This window comes from Citrus clementina, unplaced genomic scaffold, assembly GCF_000493195.1.
Source record: "Citrus clementina cultivar Clemenules unplaced genomic scaffold, Citrus_clementina_v1.0 scaffold_8, whole genome shotgun sequence".
Classification (NCBI taxonomy): domain Eukaryota; kingdom Viridiplantae; phylum Streptophyta; class Magnoliopsida; order Sapindales; family Rutaceae; genus Citrus; species Citrus x clementina.
The window spans coordinates 18411468-18425174 of record NW_006262022.1 but is presented as its reverse complement, the minus strand read 5'-3'; positions in this window follow the sequence as shown (position 1 = coordinate 18425174).

Here is a 13707-nt window from a genome sequence, read left to right as displayed (position 1 = left end):
CTTTGATGTATAAGATTTGAAGGGGATTTACCTAGTCTATGCCTGCTAGAAGAAAAGTTCAAATTCTATATAAAAAATCAGAATAAAATAAAATTACCATGCAGCTTGCTGCATTTTGGTAATATATCTGTAGACGATGAACCCTGGCAGATGAACAAGAACCACCCATTTGGAAAGCAGGCAAGTTTTCAGTTTCTAAGAGATAAATTCCTAAAGAAATTGACAAACATCACATATTTAAGCTGCTGTACTAACCAGTGTATGAATGCATTTTCTTGCCAAGTGAAAAACGAGATCACAGAGTAATTTGAACACTCAACCAGGGCCATCTCACGGTTAAAACAAATTTAGTAGGAAATCATAGTTCATTTGGTACAGCCACATTGCTTTTAAATGGTACCTCTACAGCAAAGCAAAGCGTGCCCGGATCTTGTTATTCCTTGCTTCCATCACTCTTTTCAAGATAATTAACCCCAATTCCCTGATTAAGTCAGCTACTTCCAAAAAGAAGTCCCGTTCCTATGTCAACAAGCCCACAATATGAACATTTATTCAAACCAAAAATTTTCTACTTGAAAGAAAATGCCAGTTACTACTTCCACGAGCAGCTGCCGAGGTGGATTCAGATCCTCAACTATAATAGAACAGACCATAGATTGTGAACCGACTTAAAATGCCCATGTCGCTGCTCCCCAAAGTTATCTTTTAAAAGCAAACTGCCTTCCTTGCTGATTATCTGCAAGTTCAGGCATGATGAAGTTTTCTCAGAAAACTTATGTGATAAATTTAAACTCGTGCGCCAAATATGATGAAAAGTACAAAAATTAGATGTCTATTATACCTTCGACAGCGTGCTTTGTCACACTCTGCAAGAACAGCATGCGCTTGATGGTACGTTCTAGAAGTCCATGTACGCTACATTGTTGAACCATACCAAGGGAATAAAGAATAGCATGAATATTAAATATAAATTACTATCAACAGAAAACAGAAAAAGTCAAAATCATTAGTGAAAATAAGTGAAATTACTTTTGTTCCTTTTGGCACAATTTCTTGCGCCTCTTTTGCACTACCTTGAATCATCTGGTGATCTTTGGGCCTTGGTCTAGGGTTCTCCCCAAGTTTAAGTCTTTTGCGATTTGATTTAGTTGTTTCATCGTTTTTCTTAGAATTTGCAGTCGAGACACTACCATCAGGCTTCACGCTTTCACCCTATTCTACCAGGAACTGACACGGCACCCATATATTGAAGTATTTTAAGAACAATATCCTCCATCATTTTTGCTGCAGCCTGAATGAAAAGAATTGGATCCCACAGTCCCTGCCTTTGCCAAGGACTGTGTAAGGTAGCACCACTTGCACTAAAATTAGACATATTAACCTGGCCAGAGGAGGGAGAAATAGTTGGAATAGAGGAGATACTGATTTGTGTCACTGTTGTCCTGCAAGAGACATTATCATCTGAGATCTGCTTTGAGACAGAGTTAGCTCTAGAGACCACAGCTTCTAAAAGATGCTCAGTACCCATCCCAGAGAATGAACTGCTGTCTACTTTTCCTTAACTGAATGGAAACCAGAACTCACATCAGAATCATTCATAGACATTGAACTACCCTAACTCGTATATTGTCCGTCTGCAAGCAAATTATTCCAGTTGGCATTAAGGAGCTTATTCTTAAAATCTCACCCAAAATATTAAGTGATCCCCTGAAGGTGGTCACATGCTTCCATCTTCAAATTTAGCGTCGCTAGATTTTGAAGACACATTTCCAGAGTCAGACGTTTGGCAGTCATTAATAAAATCAGGCATTTGCACACTCAAAATATGCTGATGAAGATGAGTCGGTGGGTTGTTAAGAGCTTGAAAGAAATCACCATCCACCCTTCCTTTCAATGAATCTAAATTATATGGAGTATGATTACTATCTAACAAACTATGTCCTTCATCACAGCCTTTTGAAAGCATGTGACTGGTGGTTGTATCCACCAGACTGTACAAAGGAACCTCCTCTGTAGATGAATTTGCAATTTAAGCACAGAACAAACCGGGTGTGTGGAATGCATAAAGTCTGCTAAGTTACGTGGATTTTGAAGAGAGCACGGAGTTGAAGGTAGTCTTGCCTGATTACTCATCCCACAATGTAGGTCACCATTTTCAAGATAATTTGTACAAAGCAAACCTCTGACCAAGCCAAGCCCATAGTAGGAATTAAAAATGTCAGCAAAAATTTCTAGCACCGAATACACAATATAAGGAAAACTCATGCATTTGATACAAAGCGGATAAATGAACAAGTTTGAAACGAATGGAGAGAAATTTCAAGCTTTAAAGGACATAAATTTCGACAGTGATGGGCTAAAATCTTAATATAAAACATTAACCAAACTAACATAATTCCCCAATTCCGATCATAGGGAACATTAACAACCCAAAAAGAAAGCAAACACAAAAAAAAAAAAAGGACTCAGGGTACTAAAAAAAAAATGAATTGCAAGCATTCATCACCAAATGAAAGATGCTGAAAGCTAATGTTATAGTGAAACACAAAAATCTGAAGACAATTATTGTCAATACAAATGTTATAGCTATCTTCAATTAAAGCAGAAAATCAAATATGTAAAAGAGATGAAATGAGAAAAAGAAACTGACCACTTGAAGAAGAAGCCTCCTTAGCTGAAGTTTCTGAGCAACTACGTCACGCATTGCTGACAGTGTTGGGTGCAGGCGGAAGTGTAGAAGAATTTTTATTTAAGAACAGAGTATTTTGCTGGAAATTACTAAAACTTTATTGCTTAATTCATTTTTTTTTTTTTTTTGGTTCTTGCTTTTCATACAACTAGAGTATTTATATGTATTATAGACAACTCTAGAGATTACATTAATCATGCTTTACATTTCCAAAGCCACATTGCAAACATAAATTCTACCCTTTACTTCACGTTGAAAACAAACCAAATAACCCTTCAAACTTCTTGCTCAATTTACTAAATTACTAATTACATCACAACACCCCCTCTTAATTAGTAATCTTCAATTGCTTCTTGAATTTTTCAAACTTCTCAATGATGATTGATTTGGTCAGAAAATCTGCTGGCTGCTCATTAGTGCTGATAAACTCCATGTTAATTTCTCCTTTGCTTACTAAGTCACGGATGTAGTGATAACGCAACTCAATGTGCTTAGATTTCGCATGAAAGACAGGGTTCTTTGTTAGAGCAACGGCTGACATGTTGTCGCAATAATTGTTGTTGCAGCTTCTTGATCGAACTGCAAATCCTTGAGAATTCTTCTAAGCCAAACAATTTCACAAGCTGATTCAATTGCTGCAATGTACTCTGCCTCGGCTGAGGATAAAGCTACTGACTTTTGCTTCCTTGAGCTCCATGAAATCACATTTGTACCGAGACAAAATAAATAACCTGATGTGCTTTTTCTGTCATCAAGGGAACCAGCCCAGTCACTGTCAGTAAAACCAACAAGCTTGCAATTGTCTTCTTTTTCATACATGATTCAATTTTTCATTCAAACCCATAGGAGTAGGTGCTGGTTTGCATTTGAACATGTGGAATTTCTTCAACAAATCTTCTACGTATTTTTCTTGACAAGAGAAGATTTTTCCTCTGGCTTGCTTCACTTGAATGCCAAGAAAATACTTCATTAAGCCCAAGTCAGTCATCTCAAATTCATCTAGCATGCTTTTTTTAAACTCTTCCACCATTTTCATATTAGTGCCACAATAAATTAGATCGTCAACATAAAAGCAAACAATAAGGAAATTAGTACCTTCCTTTTTGACATAAAGAGATGGTTCACTTGAGCATCTGTCAAATCCATTTTTAACTAAATATTGTTGTTACTTGAATAAGAAAAGAAAACAAAGTTTACAAATGGAAATGAAAGCCACGTGAATTGTCAAGAGAACTTCACTCAATTCATTAACTGAAAACATTACACTTTAAAGCTTAAATAACACACCAAAGCCAAATAACAACCCACTAGAATCATGGTCCAAAGATTGTGCCACGATCACAGCAAGAATCAACAAAATAAATAACCAACACCAGAAAAATAGGAAAAGTTTGAAACATTCAATAGAAGCAACTTCTATGACTCCACATCAGCAGTCCTAAACACATCTTCTAACACTCCTCCTTGCTTTAGGAGCTGCAAACACCAAGTTTTGTTCTGAAAAACTCAAACTTGCTAACCGGCAGTGGCTTGGTGAAAACATCTGCAACCAGATCTTCTGTTTTGCAGTAGACAAGACTAACAACTCCATTTTTCTGCACTCCTCTTAAGAAGAATAATTTAATATTAAAGTGCTTAGTTTTCCCGTGAAACACAGGATTTTGAGAGATTGCAATAGCAGCTTGGTTGTCAACTAGAATCTCTGTACTTTCCTCCTGCTCCAGGTTAAGATCAATTAAAATCTTCCTCAGCCACAAAGCTTGATTGACAGCAGCCGTTGTAGCAACAAATTCTGCTTCAGCAGTAGATTGAGCTACAATTTCTTGTTTTTTCGAGCTCCAAGAGAAAACACCAGAACCAAGTGTGAAACAGTAGCCTGAAGTGCTTTTCATATCATCAATGGAACCTCCCCAATCGCTATCTGAGTAACCAAACAATTTGAACTCTTTGCTCCTTGTAAATTTAATGCCAAAATTACATGTGCCCTTCACATATCTAAGCACCCTCTTTGCAGCTTTGAGATGCCATTCGCTAGCACAGTGCATAAACCGAGACAAAATGCTTACAGCATTCAAAATGTCAGGTCGAGTTGCTGTGAGATACATCAAGCAACCAATTAAGCTTCTGAAATATGCCTGATCAACCTTCTCTGTTCCATCTTCTTTACAGAGCTTCTCCTTTGAGTTCATTGGAGTGCTCATTTCTTTGCATTCTTCAAGTTTAAACTTTTTTAGAATTTCCCTGGCATATTTCTTCTGACAGATGAAGACTTCATTTTCATTTTGTTTAATTTCCATTCCAAGAAAGAACGCCATTAATCCGAGATCTGTCATCTCAAAAATCTCCATCATTTCTTGCTTAAACTCCTCCACAACACACTTTTTATTTCTTGTCACGAGCAGATCATCCACATATAATGAGATGATAAGAATGTCAGCACCAATGTGCTTGACATATAATGTTGATTCAGATAAGCTTCTAACAAATCCCAAGTTCCGCAAGTATTCATCAATCCTGTTGTACTAAGCTCTTGGAGCTTGCTTCAAGCCGTAAAGAGCTTTTTTAAGAAGATACACTTTGTCTTCTTCTCCTTCCTTTACATAGCCTTCCGGTTGCTCTACATAAATCTCCTCTTGCAGGAAACCATTCAAGAACGCTGACTTGACATCTAACTGGTACACCCTCCAATTTTTTTGTGCTGCAACAGCTAGTAACAGCCTGATGATATCGAGTCTAGCGACTGGTGCGAAGGTATCTGAGTAATCCACGCCAGGTACTTGAGCAAATCCTTTGACCACGAGCCTAGCTTTATATTTGTTGATTGAGCCATCAGCATTAAGCTTGGTTTTGTACACCCACTTGACTCCAATTACCTTCATGTTTTGGGGTCGATCAACCAACTCCCATGTTTTATTCTTTTCAATCATGAACAACTCCTCATTCATTGCCGTAACCCAATTCTGATCCGTCTTGGCTTCTTCATAATTTGTAGGTTCACACACAGCAACATTGCATCTTTGGTAAACATCTGAAAGTGGTCTTGTGCCCCTGATAGGTCTGTCATCCACCGTTTCATTTTCCCAATCTTCAATGCTTTGATCTGCTGTGTCCATAACAGGAAACTTGAGTTTTGGCTTTTTTGAGGTTGAATCCTTCTTCTTTGCATCATCCCAATTCCACTCTTCATCTTCCATAAAGTACACATCCCTGCTTATAATAATTTTTCCAGTTTGTGGCTGGAAAACTTTATAAGCTTTTGCAACGGAGCTGTAGCCAATAAAGATGCCTGGAAGTGCTCTTTTATCTAGTTTGTCTCTACTAATCTGCGGAACATGAGTGAAGCACAGACATCCAAATATTCTAAGGAATTTCAGAGATGGTTTATAGCCATACCAAGCCTCAAAGGGTGTTTTATCTCTCACTGCTCTTGTGGGAAGCCTGTTTTGCAAAAAAACAGCAGTGCTTGCAGCTTCAGCCCAAATTTGCTTTGGCAAGTTTTTCTCATGTAGCATACATCGTGTCATCTCCAATATAAATCTGTTTCGTCTCTCACTCACTCCATTTTTTTGTGGAGTGTATGGAGTGGTTAATTGATGTTGGATGCCAGCCTCCTCGCAAAAGCGATTGAATGCTCCAGAGGTATACTCCTTGCCATTGTCTGATCTAAGAGTCTGAATTCTACAGCCACTCTCGTTCTCAACTCTAGCTTTAAAGTTCCAAAAAACTTGAGCCACCTCTGACTTGTGCTTCAAAAAAAAGATCCAACACATACGGGTGAAATCATCAATGAATACAACATAATAAAGACTACCATTCAAAGAAGGCGTTCTTTGTGGGCCTGCAATATCAGTATGAACTAATTGCAGCTTCTTTGTTGCTCTCCATGTTGCCTTGGGAAATGGTCTCCTGTTTTGCTTTCCAAACTGACATGCTTTGCAATTTTGAATATAGTCATCAAGTTCTGGAAGATCATTTGCCATCCCCTTGGATTTCATCTGCAGCAGCCCTTGATGATGATAATGCCCGAGCCTCTTATGCCATAACTCAGTGATATTTTTTTTTATCGGGAAAGCATTTTGCTCCTCCTCCAATGGATTTAGAACAAAGCTTTTCCCTTTCATTTTTACTCTGAAAATATCTTTTCCATCTACATCTTTAATCAAGCAAACTTTGTCTTCGAACACAACTTTATTACCCTTTTCAATTAGTTGTGCAACACTTAACAAGTTTTGATCAATTTCAGGGACATACAACACATCAGAAATGAACTTTGTACCTGAAAAGGTTATGATTGCAACTGTTCCTTTTCCTTTCACAGCTATGTACGTGCCATTTCCAACTCGAACCTTTGACGAGTTTGCGTTGCTTAGTTCCCTGAATAGATCCTTGTTATGTGTCATGTGGTTAGCACAACCACTATCAATAAGCCAACTCTCACTTGATTCGATGCCAGAGAAACATGTAGCGACAAACAAATGATCCTCTTCCTCTTGACCAGCCGTCTTTGCCTCTTCACCATGTTGATTTTGATTTTTACAGATAACTGCTTCATGCCCCATCTGATTACATTCAGTGCACTTAGCATCAGGTCTTCTCCAACATTTAAACGGAGGATGACCCTTCTTTCTGCAATGTTTGCAAGGTGGATAGGATTTCTTCTGATTTTCATTCTTTTCTTTTGCATTTGCAGATGCTGTACTTGCCCCATTTCCTTCAAAGTCCTTCTTCTTTGTTTTGTTTTTTGCCATGTTCTGATGTTTGGCTGCTAAAGCTCCTTCGGTTGTTGTATCCCCCCTCATCAGTCTTCTTTGTTCTGGTGCTTGTAATGCGTTAAGCAATTCTGCCAAGGAAATCTTTGACAAATCCTTGGTATTTTCAAAGGTAGTGATAGTTACTTCATATCTTTCAGGTACTTTAACAAGAATTTTTTGTACAATTCTTGAGTCAGTAAATTCAGATCCAAGAAGCCTCACCTTGTTTGCAATACTAAGAAGTCTGTCGGAGTAATCTTTGATCGTCTCGGAGTCCTTCATTCTTTGAAGTTCAAACTCCCTGATCAAATTCAAGACTTGCATACCTTTAATTCTTTCATCTCCTTCATATTCGCTCTTGAGATAATCCCATATCGCTTTTGCTGACTTCAAAGACATGATGCGAGTGAATATGGTGGATGAGACTGCAGCAAACAAACAGGCCTTTGCCCTTGATTTCTTTGTCTTTTTTTCTTTATGCGCTTTTATCTGTGCCATGGTGGGATTGTTTGGAAGTGCAGGAATTTCATAGTCATCTTCCACTGCTTCTCAAAGATCCAAAGCTTCCAAGTATGTCTCCATACGTACTGCCCAAAGCTGGTAGTTGTTTCCGTCAAACACCGTCGGAGCAATTGCGGAGAAACTGGCTTCGGCTTCCATGACTTGACAAATTCAAACACATATCCCTTAAGAAGAAAGCTCTGATACCAGATGTTGTTACTTGAATAAGAAAAGACAACAAAGTTTACAAATGGAAATGAAAGCCACGTGAATTGTCAAGAGAACTTCACTCAATTCATTAACTGAAAACATTACACTTTAAAGCTTAAATAACACACCAAAGCCAAATAACAACCCACTAGAATCATGGTCCAAAGATTTTGCCACGATCACAGCAAGAATCAACAAAATAAATAACCAACACCAGAAAAATAGGAAAAGTTTGAAACATTCAACAGAAGCAACTTCTATGACTCCACATCAGCAGTCCTAAACACATCTTCTAACAAATATCTATCAATTCTGCTATTCCACGATCGAGGGGCTTGCTTCAAGCCATAAAAGGCTTTTCAGAGTCGATAAACTTTGTTTTCTTCACCTTTCACTTCATATCCTTTAGGCTGCTCAACATAGACCTCTTCTACAATTTCACCATTCAGAAATGTCGATTTTACATCTAGTTGAAACACGTTCAATTCCATTTGGGCTGCCAAGGTAAGAACAGTTCAAATAGTCTCCATTCGAGCTACGGGAGCAAACGTTTCTGTAAAATCAACTCCAGGCAGCTCAGAGTATTCTTTTGCAACAAGCCGCGCCTTGTATTTTTGAACTGAACCATCTTTATTGTACTTGATTTTGAAGATCCATTTCAGCCCATTTGTTTCTTTTCCATTTGGCAAATTAACCATCTCCCAAGTTTTATTTTTCACAATGGTGGCCATTTCCTCGTTCATTGCATTGATCCAATCTTCATTTCTTGAGGCTCACAAGAAAATAAAGCAAGTTCACATGACTCATAAATTTATCTCATTGACTTTATCTTCCTTGGAGGGCTTTCATTATCCGAAGAACTTTCTGCTGCTGAATTTGGAAAATTTTGTTCCAAATTATTTTGCTGTAAAGAATTTGGTGCAGATACAAGAGCGTCAAAAAAGCTAGATGCTTGAGATAGATCTTTTTCCCACTGCCAAGTTGATGCCTCATCAAATACAACATCTCTTGAGATAACAAGCTTATTTGTTGTAGGATTCAACAACCGATACCCTTTAGACTCATCACTATAGCCAATAAACAAATATTTTTCACCTTTTTCATCAAACTTCTCCCTGTTTTTGAGCTGGAATAAGAGCATAAGCAATACTCCCAAAATCTTCAAGTGATCAACATTTGGCTTTCGGTTGTGCCAAGCTTCAAATGGAGTTTTGTCTCTGACAGCTTTTGTAGGAGACCTGTTGAGAATGTACACAGTTGTATTACATGCTTCTGCCCATAAGTTGTTAGGAATGCCTTTGCCTTTCAACATGCTTCTTGCCACCTCTACGATGGTACGGTTCTTCTGTTCTACGACTTCGTTTTGTTGTGGACTTCGGCTGATAGTAAGTTGTTTTTGAATTCCATTATCCCTGCAATAATTCATGAATGGAGTGTAGATAAATTCACCACCACGATCAGTTCTCAAGGTCTTCATTTTGCATCCACTTTGCCTTTCTGCGAGAGCTTTAAACCGAAGAAAAGTTGAGAAAGCTTCTGATTTTTCATTCAAAAAATAAATCCACATCATCCTTGTATAATCATCAACAAAAAGAATGAAATATCTCCTGTTATTGAGAGAGAGAGTTCTTGTAGGACCACAAATATCAGCATGCACCAACTCCAAGGGAACTTTGGCTCTCCAATCTATGCATTTTTCCATAAATATAGCCCTCGCAAACTTTTTCACATCTTCCAACATCAGGTAAGCCAATCACCATGTTCTTTTGCTTGAGCAAATTCAGCCCTTTATAGTTTAAATGGCTGTATCTTAGATGCCATAAATTTGACAAATCTGAATTTTCAGTTTTGAGAGTAACATTCTCATCAAGTGGCATAACAAGAGGAAAAACCTTGTTCTTTGACATTTCAACAACGGCCAGTGTGTGATTATTAGTTTTATCAATAATTTTGCATTTTTCATCATCAAAATAAATTGAAAAACCCTTTTGAATTAGCTGCCTCACACTCAAGAGGTTCTGAGTTACATTTAGAACATAAAGAACATCATAAATGAGCTTTTTGTTACCTCCCTTTGTATGGACAGCAATAGTGCCTTTTCCCACAACTTTCTGCATCTTTCCATCTCCAAGCTTCACTTGCGAATTAAAACTTTGGTCAAGGCTAATGAAAATGTCACGTTCGCCAGTCATGTGGTTGTTGTAGCCGCTATCCAAGTACCACAAATTATATGATTCACGTTCAGCACCTTTACTTGAATAAAAGAAGTAATCTCCATCACCTTCCTTTGTAAAATTTGCCTCATTTTTGCCTTTCTTATTTTGATATCAACAATCCCTTTGAGAATGGTTAGGAATGCGACACCTTGTGCATTTATAACGGCAATCTTTTGATTTAAGATTAGACCGATTACAAATAATGCACTGAGAATCTGAATTTTGTTGTGAATTCCCTCTGTCATTTTCCACTTGTTGCGGTTGTCGTTTTGTTCTCTTTGCCCTTTGCCATGTTGTCCGTTTCTTTGAGACGAGCCTCCATTCTTCTGGTCTTTCTTGCTGCTTTTATTCTGATATGAATTATTAATCTTTGACTGAAAAGCTTGCTCTGTAGGCTGGCTTTAAGATCGATTGATTCTTTGCTCATGAGACCGAAATGATCCTTACAAATCTGAAAAAGTCATCTCGGACAAATCCCTTTATTCTTCAATGGCTGCTGCTGCATGATCAAACTTTGGAGGAAGACATCTCAACACCTTTTCATTCACCTTCTTGTCTTCAATGGTGTCCCCGCAACCTTTAATTTGGTTCACAATCTCAATAACTCTGCTGCAAAAATCCTGAACACCTTCACTGCCTTTCATTGATAAATTATCGAACTCTTTCCACAAAGTCTGCAACTTGATGGTGACTGCCTTTTCGAAACCTTGAAATTCTTGTTTTAGGATTTCCCAAGCATTTTTTGCCCTTTTGACACTAAAAATTCTGGGAAAATTTTGATTTATTAACACCTTGTTGAATATATCAAAGTGTCGTGGCATTTCTCTGTATGTTTTCTTTGTACTGCTGTTGATGTTCTTGAGTCCAATCTGAAGAACTCGCAGATTCTAGTGGCTCAGCATATCCATCTTCAACAACATCCCATAAATTTTGAGAGAGGAAAAAGGTTTCCATTTGATTACTCCAATATTCATAATGTACCCCTTTAAATATTGGAACTTGACTGGGAGCATATGAAAATAATGTGGGTAGGGTATTTGATGTCATTTTGAGGGTGTTTTGGAAAAGCTCTGATACCAAATTTGTTGGGTGCAGGCGGAAGTGTAGAAGAATTTTTATTTAAGAACATAATATTTTGTTGGAAATTACTAAAACTTTATTGCTTAATTCTTTTTTTTTTCTTTTTTCTTTTTTGTTCTTGCTTTTCATACAACTAGAGTTCTATATTTAATTATTTATATGCATTATAGACAACTCTAGAGATTACATTAATCATACTTTACATTTCCAAAGCCACATTGTAAACATAAATTCTACCCTTTACTTCACGTTGAAAACAAGCCAAATAACCCTTCAAACTTCTTGCTCAATTTACTAGATTACTAATTACATCTCTACAAATAGAACTTCAGCATTTATTGCCTGCATCAGGTAATAAATATTCAAGCTTTTCTCAACTTTCTCACCCACCAAATAGAAACCTTTATTTCCCCAAAAAAATGAGTGAATAGATAAATAACAAAACAAATGAGAAAGAAACGACCTTTGTTCTCAAAGGGTGCTGCTGAAGCTGTGTCAAATACTGTCGGAATCCTTTCTTTGCAAGTGATCACATTTTCTGACTGAAATTTCTCCTTCTAGCAACACTAAAAAGATGGAGAGACTCTTAATAAATGTTTTCTTTTACAACAGCCCAATCTCCCTCTTTGTACTTACTGAAGTTCACCTCTTTGCACGGACAGCAATAAAATATCTTCCATAAAATATCTTACTGAAGTCCATTTTCCATCTTCACGGAAACGGAACGATGAAAAACATAATAGCCTTTAGCAGGAGCACCTCCATTCTGGATACAGTTCCAATTTCCAAAAGAATAAACTGCAAGTAATGGTTACTTGACTATTCAGATTCTTGACCTCAGCTAATATGCACAGTAAAATTTTCTCTATGTAGAACAGACAGAACAATAAAGATTTAACTTAAAAAGAGTTCTGAATGGAGAAGAGCCGGTTGCAGCTGCCCCTTGTTCATAAGTCCAAAATCCAACAAGATATATTCTTATGGACATTAAGCCGAAAATTTTACATTAATAAATATCACAGGATCCTGTGCTTGTGATCATACAAATTGAACATTGAGCTCTCCAAATCATTAAAGAAAAAATTTTAAACACGCCGGCTAATTTGAAACAGGAATTAGGCAAACATTTAAAAGTTATGCAATAATAAAACCAAAAAAGAAACATAAGCAATTTCAAAATTTTACCTTTTTTTCCATCTGTATGACAAAGGAGCAGGGATAAATTAGGAAATGTACCGGCTTCCAACACGGCCTGGACGGCGGCTTTGAACCCAAAAGCGGACCTGCCAAGCACTGCGGCTTTTGCCGGGAGTTTGGGTCATAACAGTTCTTTTTTTTGCTGAAATCATGGCCATTATTCATGCTATCTCTCCAGCTTTCAGTCGTAGTTGGAATTGCATTTGGTTGGAAAGAGTTAAAGAGCCGAAAATATTGTTTGGCAGCTAAGAAAATCAAAGAAAATAAGCTGGATCTGAAAGTACTATTTTATTCAACATACTTCCAGAATAAATCTGCACATGTAACAGTCTTTATATACGAATACGGCAGCTTAGCTCAGCTTAGCTAAAACTAACTAACTAATTACAATTTGCTTAACTAATCGTCGCGTGTACAAGCAGCTACATAACCACCAGGAGCCAGCTGGCAGCACACGTCATTAATTTGTAACTGATTATAGAAGCTGCTGTGATCCTCTGCATTGTTGCTTGCTTTGCTGCACATGTGAGCCTCCTCAACAGAAAGTGACTCCACATTTGCATTTCTTGTTTGTTCGACTCTTCTTTTAAGCCTCCATGGTGCTTCAGGAATGAATGGTTAAATCGTCGAGCTACATTATCCAAAATTTTATTCCATTGTTCTCGTACGTACCGAAAAGGCAATCAAATAGCAAATTTAGTGGTCAATTTGGGTTTGCATTGTCCTAATTTTACTTAGTTTGAGTCAAATGATTTTCTAACCGTGATCACCATGGAATTTTCCAAAAGTTTGGCTCGCGTTTGGGACTGAAATGTAGGCAGTTGCCAGTTTGGTACAGTAGCCTTAAGGTTATCCGGAATCTGACAGCCGAGGGAACCCAACAGTTGGCAAGCTGACCTTGATGGCTGAGATGAGCTGGTCATAGCCATCAATAGCTATAAAGGAGTGGAGCTGGTCAATTTGGATAATTCCAGATGAATCTGTAGATAGTTCACAACTCCAATGTTCTCCGTAAATCTGAAGCAGCAAGGATGGATGAATAAATGTTCGACTTGTTATGGGA